The sequence below is a fragment of the Ornithodoros turicata genome, chromosome 2, assembly GCF_037126465.1.
Source record: "Ornithodoros turicata isolate Travis chromosome 2, ASM3712646v1, whole genome shotgun sequence".
NCBI classification, from domain to species: domain Eukaryota; kingdom Metazoa; phylum Arthropoda; class Arachnida; order Ixodida; family Argasidae; genus Ornithodoros; species Ornithodoros turicata.
In genome coordinates this window covers 130962703-130975421 of record NC_088202.1, presented here as the reverse complement: position 1 = coordinate 130975421, position 12719 = coordinate 130962703, and the positions used below count along the sequence as shown (strand labels likewise).

At 45.2% G+C, this 12719-nt stretch overlaps 1 protein-coding gene across 4 annotated transcripts in view; it reads right to left on the bottom strand.

Moving 5' to 3' along the window:
* The window catches only part of LOC135386145 (glutamate-gated chloride channel-like), a 348962-nt gene extending 336581 nt beyond the window's left edge, over positions 1 to 12381 (bottom strand). For all 4 annotated transcript variants that reach the window (XM_064615906.1, XM_064615907.1, XM_064615908.1 and 1 more), the window contains exon 1: positions 11848 to 12381. The gene's annotated coding sequence lies outside the window, so the exon portion shown is untranslated. The remainder of the gene's footprint in view (positions 1 to 11847) is intronic.
* Between the last annotated feature and the right edge of the window lie 338 nt (positions 12382 to 12719).

Below are 12719 nucleotides of genomic sequence, written 5' to 3'. Positions count from 1 at the left end.
ATAGCGATCTTCATACCATGGATCTATGCAAATGGGTATTGGGTTATTGAAAATCTATGGTTCTGGAGTTCCTTACATTTTCCACGCATAACTATATTACTGAATACAAAAATAAGTCCCGCACGATGCATCTGATGCGCACTACAATCGTAGTTGTAAGAGACGAATGTCAGCTTGGTAGAAATACTTTCGGCCGCTGGATCACGTCACGGGAATGTTTCCTTTCCAGGCGGCGAGCGGCAGACGTGCCGTGTGATTCAAAGATAACGATAACACACGGCGAGCGCATTTCAAAATCCGCCCGCCCAAAAGGCTAATTTTCTTGTTACTTCGGTTTCGTCATTGATTTTCCTTTCCACGCACTTCAGCCAATCAAATTTTCCGTACCTCCGGAAGAAAAAATCTGACCTGACTCGTTAACACTCCGCTGATGTGAGCTGTTCCATTAACCGAGTCATTAGCATAAATGTGGGAAGCGCTTCCGCATTTTTAATCGCAAAACCGCAGGAACCAGTGGGGCATTTAATTTGAATAACGTAAGAACTGGCAAATGAACGTAATGAATACCTGAGCCAACGCAAACCACAACACCCTGTAATCCTTTTCTAACCAAAGCCACATGCCGACGGCATCCGACAGTTTAACCGAATATTTCAGTATGCACAAGGAGACTGATAAAAAGATACAAGGTCCCTTTCAGCCCCTCTATACTCCTTCGACTGTTTTTCCTAGAAGGTATTTGTAAAATGTTCGCAGGCTTTTTATTTGCTTGTTTCTGATCTGTCAAAATGGACCAGAAAGTGCACTTGTGCAGAAACTGACTGTATCACGACGAGCAACGTTAACATTGTTGCGTTTCGCGTTCTCGGACGTATTTATCCGGGGAGAAAAAAATCCGAAAACATATATAAGCCCATAAAATTCAAAGCAAGAAAAGCCATGCCCTGATGACTGCTTGACAGGGGTCGCTTCCTTCTGTGTCAATATTACCTCGCATCGCGGGTAACCAGCCCCCACGACGAGGAAGAGAGCTCTCTTGAGGTAAAGCGACCAGACTTCCCTATTTAGGCAGTACAGGTCCCGGTTTTTCAGTCATTGTCCCGCAGTCCCGCCAGTCTACCCGCGCGGCGGCGTTTTGTCTTGCTTCGGCAGCCAGGAACCCCTAATGGAAGAAAGACTTAGCTGCACAGCAGAAGCGCTTTCGACTTCGATGTGGTCCCCTCCCGTGTCGCATCATTCCACGATCTGCCCCATGGAACTGATGATCTACGCGTTGTCGAGACCAAAGAACGCTTGTGCATACTTTGCTCGTCAAGTTGCCTCGATGGGAGCATGGTCTTGACTTGGTTCAACGGTCAATCATGACCACGATCAGTATAATAATCAAATTCAAGTGCAAATTCAGCGCAAAATTCGGGGCGAGAGTTTTCCTCGTGTATCTTAAATTGTGAAGACACACTGCAGAGAATATATCTAGTCAAAGTTGTTTGTGTGCGCTAGGTAGTACGTAATATACAAAAAATAATAATAATAATTGCGCAAGCTGTAGACGAAAAAACAAAACAAAACAACAAAAGGCTTGATCTGTTGACTGATAGCACTCCCTCAACCCTGTTAACCGGCCTTGGGGTTGGAAGAATACGTTATGACGACATCGACCCAAGACCACTGTGAAGGTGTTTTTTTTTTATTCCGTGTTAGCGCCGCAGAGCAATTGTGGCTATGGGCGGCGTACAGACGTGGACAGATGGAGAGAGGACGGCAGGAAGGAGTGGGGGACAGGGGGATTAGTATGCGTCCCGAGCAGACTTCTGGGGCAACTGTGCTGACATTCGTCTGGAACGTCTTCAGAAAACCCAGGAAAAACCTCAGGCAGCACAGCCGGTGGTAGGATTCGAACCCACCACCTTCAGCTACCGTCAACGAGCGGGACGCCGTAACCCGCTCGGCCATGCCGCTGGTACTTTGCAACGCGCGAGTAGGGTGCCTCAATACTAGCTCCCTCTGCATATAGGCCAGGGTGAAGACAACCACGTCGTCTGCTACGAATTTCCGTCATATTGACTCCCACGCGCAGCTCGCAATGCGCTCACAAAAGTGTAGCTATACGCTGAGCTACACACTACACTTTAGAATTAAGTAAATACGTGTCAGAGGAGTTTGAAAAAGTCGGTGAAGCCGGTACACAGCATTCATGCATGGTAAGTGCGGGAGTCAATATGGCGGCGTTGCGGCATTCGCTTCTACAAAGGGTGACTCCACTCTACACAGAGGGCGCTAGTATTCAGACACCCTAGTATGCAAGATAGAGATGCATGGTTCGCTTCCCGCCGATGTCTGGCTTTTTCGACGACTGCCATATTTTCAACAGCTCCGTAGGGAGTTCTCCTGATCGATGACAATGCACAATTCGAAAACGTCCAGCGCCTATAGGTTGGTTTTCCTTCTTCTGTGAATCATGGTTCCCCTTCTCCTCATAGCAGTCAAGCGAGCACAGATGGCAAACATATTATCCTCTCGAAAGGGCACTTGACGCAGACAGCAGGGTGGGACAAACCGAAAGGTGCCGTATACGCCATGTGCAGCGCCGGCAGCCGGTAGGGGCGCCACATGCGATGCCCCTAGCGGGAGACGTGCGCATTTCTTCTTTCGGAAATCGTAGCCATGATCGTAGCAGACGACTGTGTCTTTTCCTGCCATGCTGACCGTAGTGAACATTGACATTCGGCGCGTTAAATTTAAAGGCAAGTTTATTTGCGGAAACATCATTGTAAAGGGGTTGAACCTTTATAACAATGTATATACCAGCGGAATGACCGAGCGGGTTAAGGCGTCTCGCACGTTGGTGGTATAGCCAAGGTCGTGCTGAAGACTGGGAGGTGGTTGGTTCGAATCCCATCACCGGCTGTGCTGTCTGAGCTTTTCCCTTGGTTTCCCGAACATTTTCCAGACTAATGTCGGCACAGTTCCCCCTGAAGTCGGCCCAGGACGCATACTAACCCTCCGTATCCCCCAATCCTTCCTACTGTCCTCTCTCCATCTATCCACGTCTCTACGCCGCTTATAGCCACAGTTGCTTCGCGGCGCTAACACGAAAAAAAAAGTGGATACGTGAGCGGCGTTACAGCACAGTGGAACGGCACATGGCGTAACGAGGGAAATGCCGCATATCAGCGTCTGATATCTATACGTGTTGGCTGCACCGCACAGAAACTTGCGTCGTTATATTACAGGCAGCGAACGCACACGTGTTGAATTTATATACAAGCACCAAGATGTAAAACAACGCGGAGCGCGATAGTCAACCCTCGTTTTATGAACCGTCGATTTACGAATTCCCTCGGTTTATGAACGGCGTCACAAGGAACCAAACTTTTTCCATGCATTTCTCTCTCGGTTTATGAACCCTCGATATCCGAACTGTAAACGGATTTTCAGGGAACGAACCGCAAAAACGTGTGTGTTCTGACCTCGATTTATGAACGGGGTTGTTGACGCACGGGGAAGTACTAGGATCGCGTCAATAATAGATATGTATATGCATATATGCAATGCGTATGTAATAATGTTCGTTCTTTACGTCACATATCGGTTACTGCATTAATTCGCACATTTTTCGTTCGTTTGTTCTGATATGTTGTTCTGACATGATTGTTCGCTTGTTCAGATATGTCCAGACTAGGTACTTTTATTGCCTATATTTGCTATTGTATTGATATGCTTTTTCCGTTGCCACCTTTGCCACTCTCCCATGTAATGCCCTCTGGGCCTTTGGGATTAATAAATGAAATGAAATGAAATAAAGACGAACAAAGCATAAAGGTCAAGCACCGGTGCAGTGTCCTGCAGAAAAAAAAAATGTAGAGAGTGAGAACAGAGGAGTGCATTACCTCTTCTGACGGTGAACACATATGTGAGCTACTTGATGATGGTGCTTTAGTGCAGTTGTCAAATGATGGTGCCCAGGGTGATCATAGTGACAGTGAAGATAACTAGCAGGACTGTTCCGAAGCTGTGACAGCTCGCTCAGCTTGGAATCACATTCACAGTACGATACAGTGATTCGAGGACCAGGCGAGTCCAGTGCCAGGCTTCGATCGTCTCTCCCGAAGAAGACAAATACAACCGAATGTATGGCGCAGAGCACAATTACGGAGTATTTTCACAAATAAACGTAACAAACAACAAATAAACCATGACTATGGCCTGGGGTGATTCACCGCTTGAGAGCAGTACACTACCCCATTACACGAGAAACATGAGATGTGAAATAAGAAAATGAAGTTGTGTGCAAGTACAACTCTTGAACTCTTGAAACTCTTAAAAACTCTTGAAATAAACGTAATCTAATGGACTTCCGTCGCATTTCAGCCCATTTCTCTTCCACGCACCTTGCACCTCGATTTATGAACGATTCTTTGAGAAACGAAGGGTGTTCATAAATCGAGGGTTGACTTATGCGAGTGAAATCAACTGAATGTTAGCAGTCGTGTATTTCTAGTAGACACTATTTTTTTTATAATTTTGTGTAATCTACTTGATTAGATAAGAATGGTTAACTAAACGGGCTGCTGGTTCGCTCAAAGCGCGTTCCACCAAGACTAAAACCTTAGGTCACTAGAACGGCGTTCTCTAACACGAGGCTCGTATATCTGTTTGAGCAGCCATAAACGTAGCATTTAATGAGCGAGGTAGTGGTGGAACGATTATAGATATCGATGTTCTTATCGGTGTTATCGGTACCTTTAAAATATCGTTACTTATCGATAAAAATATCGATGTTTATATCAATGTAAACATAGATACTCGCTTCTTTCTTCACAGATATTACATCGATACAGATATCGATACGCCCTGATAGAAATATCGGTAATTCCGTGTCTTCTGGCGCGAACAGGATGTCAAGAGGGAAGCGAGCCAACGAGTTTAACCAAATTTGACCGATTTTTCCATCTCTTCCTCTTGATTCGGCTTTGCTTTGATGGTGGGAAGGGATGGGGAAACGGTTAAACAATAGGATGCCGATATTTCCTGTACAGATGTGATGCACGATAGGACCATAGCAGTGTTGATGTTGCAGGATTTTTGAACCGCGTCGAGTTCGAGTCGAGGGCTGCAAACGCTCAGCTCTGGTATATGCCCTTTTTTCGCGTGCCTAACACTTTCAGTCACTTTCGAATGACAGCGTGTCTATTGTGTCGAGGGAAATGCTTTAGATGCCGCTTTTTAGAAACCAAGGGAAGAACGAATTGTTTATTCGTACGAAGTCTCTCAGGAATCCACCTCTTTGGCATTCTTTCGAACCGAGCGGTGTTGCGGTTGACATTTTCAAGGTCAGTTAGTGCAGATGAACATCATTTGAAAAGAAAATGTAAAGGCATGTTGAAGTGAAACTTGCAGAGAGGCTACGGTTCTGCAGTAAGATAAATCACACGAACATATCCGAAAGCGCTACTTTACAAAACTGGTGGATAAATGACAGTAGCCGAATAATTCACGATAGTATTTTCAGTACGTTACGTATTGAGCCCAGACAGGTCGTGCGCAACTGCAACGGAGTTGCCAACACTGTATTCTCTCAAAGTTTCGTTTTACGGTGCTCGGCTCGGCGGCATATGTTTTTGTATTCTTACTGTGCGATCTTCACTTAGTCGCCTTTGCAGTTTCCACAGATACGCCAGACGTCGGTTGGCGTTCGTTTGGGTGCACTTCACTCGTGCGACAAGGATGTCAAGACAAGTGGTCATACACACCACCAACGTTCGTGAGCACTTGAGGAGATGGCATGCTATGTACGTACCGTAGAAACAGAAAATGAATATGTAACACAAGAGAGCAGCACTTCTAGAGTACTATCCGCGTCTGCGTCATGCACTGTGCTGGCAACAAGGGCAAGTTTTTTTTTTTCAGTTGTCCAAGTAAAAGCATATATATCGCATAAGATAAGCATAAGATATCGATATATCCATCTCATTTTTCAAAACATCGATAAAATACGTATAAAGAGCGATATATACATTATGTCGATATATAAAATATAACATCGCTATGTAATATCGATAACATACCGATAATTTATCGATATAAATATCGACATCTTAATCGATTTTATAGATTATATTTGTACGATGTTGATATTTAGCGATCGAAAGTGTCGATATATTTGCATCACTAGTGCGAGGTCATTGCCTGTGGCTGTTATGCGCAATTTAACAATGTCTTGCCAAAATAACGAAAGAACAGTGACGAAATCACTTGCAAAATGCACAGGGTCAAAGCGAAGACGTAAGAGCGGGCCCCGGAACAAGTTACGCCCGGAGCCAGTATGCGCTAAGAGTGGCGCAACGATCGAGATGCACGAGACGATGACACGGATGACACGATGTCAAGGAATATCCGATTTTCGAGATGTTCACAATGCTACAAAGCAGCTTCACATTATTTTTGTGAGTATATTGTTTCATAGCCATCGCTTTTTCTCCGAGTTTCTGATATTAACACAGTTGTAAAAAATAGACGAGGAAACACTGATTTCTCGATGAACAAGAAACTACGAAAAACACATCCACAACCTACCAAACAAAACTTCGCAAACCCGAAACTCTAGTTATCGGACAAACTGAATATATCGGACAAATTTTACGCCTCCATCCGGCTTGTCCTTACTTTTTTGCATTTCTCGCGCAATAAATCTAACACATTAAAGCTTTATATGTTTATTCTGTACTAGCCTTCATGTACCAGTCCACATTTCTTCGGGTGAATCCAAAGCTTCATTGTTTTATAATCATTCTATCTGTACCATTGAGGACGTGACTTCGTTTACGATATATCCCCGCTCCTTTCGTTGCTGTTAAATACGTGAATGAAGTAGAAAAACCTCTGAGACGAACCTCACCCGGATGAGTACAGGGCCATGGCTACCAAGTCGTTCGGAACGTTTTTTAGGAATGTCCGAAGAACTGCTGGAGGAATGTTGCGCGAACCTTTGATAAAAAGTCGTTGTAGGATTACATTACATTCTAATGTGAGAATAACATGCGTGTGCCAACTGGCCTTGGCGTTTGTCCAAAATCCTCGACCTACTTGCAGAATTACCATGCTCTGGAGGTTCCAACTGCTTTATGACGTACGGTTATTTCAGTTACCTGCCATAAAATCAGAGTTCGAGGTAACTTGTTACTGTAACTAAGTTCCTTTTTTTGGTAACTTGTAACTTAACTCGGTACTTTTGCGCCGTGGTAACTTTCAGAGGAACTCGTTCCTTTTTCAGGTAACTTTGCCAAGGTAACTTAAGTTAAGTTCCAAGTTACATTTAACTCGCTTTTCGCTCACGTCCACATATTTTCTTGCTTTCTCTCCAGTTCCTTCATGACATTTTTTACCTTAAAACCTGATATTCAATCAGTGACAGGAAGTAAGAACCGCTGCCATTGAAATGAAGCTGAACCATTGTGCGCCCACAGGGAATAAGATGCAAAGCGTTCGAATAGACCTCTACCAGAGGAACGTCATCATGACATTGGTAGACAGACTGAAACCGAAACAAATCGGAAGGAGTGGGCTGGGTTCCACGAACGAGCACTTGTTCGCTGCCTCCCATTGAAAGAAAAGCAGGACCAAGGGTCGCGTCCCTTTAAGGGACCATATCGTAATCCCCTCAAGACCGTGACTTTCGGGCGCGACCTTGTGTACCTCTAGCTTCGAGCGTAGTTCAATTCTACCAAATTTGTGGCACTGTCGAACGCTTTGACGTCATTTGTTAACAAACAGGGAGATGTCTATTGTTGGACATAAACGAAAACGATCTAAGCGTGTTGTACTCCTCCGCAGGCAACTCAAAGTCTAACTCAACTGCTCACGCGCGCTGCACCTGCGTAATGCTATTTTGTGTCCGAAGTAACTTGGAAATAACTCGTTCTTTTTTTTTAAGTAACTCAGTAACTGCGAGTTACATTTGAGGCTGAAGAACTTCGTTATTAACTTAGTTACATTTTGCACACGGTAACTTAACTTGTAACGAGTTCTTTTTTGACCGGAAACTTCTCAATCTATGCATAAATTTGCAGTTGTTTCATACGGTAAAATTGCTCTGAAGAAATAGAAGTTCGAGCCTTTTTAGCCTTTTTTTTAGTTCGATATTCTGAAATGACTCGCCAGAGCACGGAGCAGTGAAATTCTGTGGATGAAGTGACACTTTTAAACCCGCCCTCGCTGCAATTTTTCTACGTGCCGAAAACAGTATTGGTTTTCCAGGCGCGCTGTAATGAAACCCCCTTCGGCGCACAACGCCACAGTTTCGGTGCCGTCTAGGGACCGTCAGGAGTAACTCACATTGATGCTAATATTTTATTTTCTTCGTGAGAAATCAGAGTTTTTCGTGTCAGGTGCCTGGGAGCGATCGTAATTACGAGACATACCCTGTGAAGCGTGCTCTGCCACGCGTACGGCAAGTATGTGGAGAAGCACGCTGTACAGCGGTAATGATAACTCGTGGCTTGACGTCGCGAGACAACGGCGACCATGTCGGTGATCGAACCACAGTGGTCTATCACTCGTACATTGGTAAACTCAGCCTGTGCTTTAACAATCACGGATGAGTTAATGGCTTACCACCTCGTGCACGAAGCAGGGCACAGGTTGGTAAAATGGGCAACTGACATTCTCCCCCCATCTCTGTTGAGAAGATTTGATCAAACGCTCGCTTTCCGCATGCCACGAAACACCTCTCGTCAAAATGCTGCATTAATTCATCGAATGCGACTCGAGGTGGCTTTTACAGCTCAGTGGCGTTACCGCTTGAGACAAGTTGACTCTCCCAAATGCTGTCTGTCACTGCTGTGCTCTAGAAGATCAAGGACACATTCTTCTTCATTGCCCACACTAGAAACCCTCCGGAACCGCACTCTCCCGGTCTCTTACTCACCTGGACTCTCGCCTCTCCCCCTCCCCCCTCTCTCTCTCTCAAAATTGCTTGGTCCCTGGCGAAATCCAGTCCACCGGCGCTCTGCCCTCAAAGCTCTTTTGACATCCTTGCACCCCACATAGGACTTCGATCCTTATTGTGAAGGGGCCATTATTTCATTCCCCACAATACCATCAGCAATGGGGTAGAGTATCTCCTCTGGCGATTAAACTCCTTATTCATCATCTTAAAATAAAGTTGTCGTCGTTGTTGCATAGTTTAACGACAGAAAGAAAGCTTCAGTGTCTCTTGGCACACATTCTTACCCCGAATTCACAGGTGTGACTTGATTTGAAGCCGCACCTTGACTTGTGCAAATCTTCGCCAAGACCTGTCTTCGCTCAAGACGGTTTGCGTGTTTCATGAACCCTCCCGCTAGTCTACTTCGTCAAGTTTCAGCCTGCTAACTTTAACTGCGTCTGGGAGCGAGATTTTCCTACAATTTTGCGCTTAAAATTTGCTTCGCAGTATGAAGGCAGGACATTTCTTAGCGTCAGGACTCATAATAAGTGTCACACCTGTCGCCTGGCACCAACAGTCGTGCAAAGAGCCAAGGACCCGGTAAACAAATTCATGACGCGTCAGCTCATGTAAAGCCAATCCAAGACAAGACAGGATTCTGAGTGTCATTTGCCTTCCCGAAGCTGCCGTACTGGAGCGTTATCCAAGGCGGGTCCAACGTAGTCCGAGCGTTGACTTTTTCAAATTTTCACCACGGTCAAGTTCGAGCTCGCTGCGTAAGAACGCCAGAAGCCGAGGAGGGTTTCTGAAGCGCACGGGCACTCTCCAATGGCAGCACAGTCGATGCGGAGACTCGGACCCCGCCCAGTCTCGGCGTCGGAGGCAATTACGTCGAGTGAGTAACTGAGAATATCCTTCGCCACGAAAGCTATGTGAAAATTACATGGCACGTGGTAAGCAAGTCTGGTCCTTCAGTACAGTAAGTACAGAGAATCAGCACAGACAAAAGGAGGACGGTACAGAGAATCGTACAGACGTATGTTCTGGCGACGTTCTCGATCAGTTGCACTGACTCTTGAGAGGTTATTACTGGAAAACTACTACCATTGCATTCAAATTTTTGAAAAATGGCAGAAAAGCAAACTAAACCAGAAAGAACAATCGAAACGTCTGACCATATTAGTTCTATATTTGTTCTACCTCCTGTATGTGCAACATGTACTCGTACGACATGTCGTAGGAGATCCCGGTAATGAGTTTTTCACACGTTTTCTGCACCCTATCCCATAATCATCCGCATGAACGCCATTAATGTTTCGATGGATCGGTCCAAATCAAATTAACCAATCTCCCTCCGTTACTATACTTTATCATGCACAACTTGATTTGGCTGCATTCAGCTGCGTGCAAAAATGCTAATCAAGCAGCATGATCGTCTATTTTATATTATATATATTCTTAGTAGATTGGAAGCACTGTACGGAAACGATACGTAAAAAGAAAATCGACAAATACAAGCTAAGCGATCTAATGTTAGCCATCTCAAAGGAAAAACCCGACTAACTTATCGTGTTAATCGGACCCATTATCGCGAACGACCTTCAGATCTCTCTTTTTTCTTCTCTCTTTTTTCTTTTTTTTTTCGGTGATTGATCGAAGACCACGTCGGAAATTGGCGCACGCAAATAGAAACAGCTGGGTCTCGTAAACGAGGATTGATTGATTGATTGAAAAACACAAAATATAGAGTTGTGAGTCCCGACAAAGTCGGGATAGGCTACTCCAGACCACGTGAATAGAAAAGAAACTAGGATGATGTTGATGTTGAAAAAAAAGGATATATAAATGAGTTCTTTTTTCTTTTTTTTTTCGCTCAAAGGCTCGTGGGTGGTATATCGAACAGCAGCCGGATTTTTCGTGCAGCGTACAAGCTACAAAAGCAGATCGATGTTTTGAATAGATCCAAGTTTTGAATAATATATTCACAGAGTTCCAATATTTCCAGGTGCACACATTTAACGTTGGAGTACTGCTTAGCATGTAAAATGGCAGATAAAGGACCTACGAAGCGATAAACCATAGGCTGCAGAAAGCTCTCCGGATGACAAAAAATATCGGCGGAAACTCTTTTTTGCTTGATGCACACTTCACTCATGGAGTGGCTATATATCCTGCTGATAGGTCAGTCATCGTCAAACACTGATTGACGCTACATAGGACAAGGTTCTAATGGCTCATGATAAAAACAGACACAGCAGTTATCACAGCTAGGAAAATCCACACTCACTGTAAAACACATGCAGATGACAGAGCCAGGGTACGAATACAAGCAGGGGGTACACCTCAAGTAACTCTAGATCGTGTTATGACCTGGATTCATTATGTGATGCGTGTGAGGCTGAAGGAACTGCTGTCGCAACTGGAACCAGCCACAGTCACGGCAACATAAAGTAATATACTACAATGATTTTGGGTACCGCTGATCCTACCTGAAGAATGACGAGCTGATAACAGCGTAGTGCGCCACCCTTATCGACAACATGACGAAATTCTTATCATCTAACGACTGCGACGAGAATTATTCTCGTCAGTAGATAAAAAGCATGACCGATAGCCAGACACGCATTCCTTCCAACATGATTTCATTGTCACTGCCTTAGAAAATTCACGCAAATGGCACAATGAAAGGCCATGAAGTGCTTATCAGGCGAAAAATAGTTACTGCAAAATAGTTGCTACAAAGAAAACTGGGGAACTACACGTAGCCACACCTTGTAAAGTACACTTTTCGGGCAGGCATTTCTCTTCTTCAGATAGAAACCCCACCGACACCGTGCGTCCCAATACAGTGCTACGCTTATCCCTGCTCACTTTCTTTTGCAACAATGTGGAGCGCCGTGCAGAGGAAAGCCCAGCCTTACCTGTTACAAGAATCCTTTGAGCGCGTCGCAGCGAAGACCGCACAACTTCTTTCCTTTTGCGCAACAAAATACCTCGAAGATGCACCGGTGCACGGTCCCAGACTCCGACCTTGCAGTTATGCCCCTGAGACCGCCGTACTTATTGGCACCGTACATAGGCGCAAATCCATGCGGGCATCGGCGTACACATACACCACTCACAGAGCCACAGCACCGAACAAGTTGCAAGCGTCGATCACACAGCACTCACCCATAAAGCCTTGCGGGCACCGGGCATATTCAAAACTCCACCACCACGACTTTTCGACGTGATCCACTTTGATCGCCGACAATTTCTTGCGAAAATTTTGATGGCAACATAAATAAGGTAAGAAGTGCGGTGGTGCATTCGTCCGCAAAATCCAGGCGCAGTCAGAGCGAGCGCTCCTCCGAAGTTATTGGTCAGCTGCGCACAAGAAAAAAAAGAAAACCAGCCAAACCCCGTCGGCGTCAGCCAAATAGAAATTGGGACCTTTTGCACTGCTCCGCCGTACGATCGAGCAGTGGCGCCACTGTCCGTTGCTGAGCAGCCCACGAGGAATGAGAGAGTGAAATAAAAAAAGGGTGTACTTCCAGCGCCATCTCTTGGATGCGTATGTAACTAGGAGGGTGTGCACAACGGTGCAGTACACGCATGCGATACGTATGATATTGCTAGCATTTACTCAGAAATTTAGGTTGCTGGATGACTAACACAGGCCGCGCGCTGATAAGTACTCCACAAGTTATGATTTTGAAGCAGTACTAGTTTTCTCTCTTTTTCGCATTCAACAAAGTCACGAATGTGGGTGCCCCTGGCAGTGCGCCAACATTATAGTCCTATGGCTGTGATC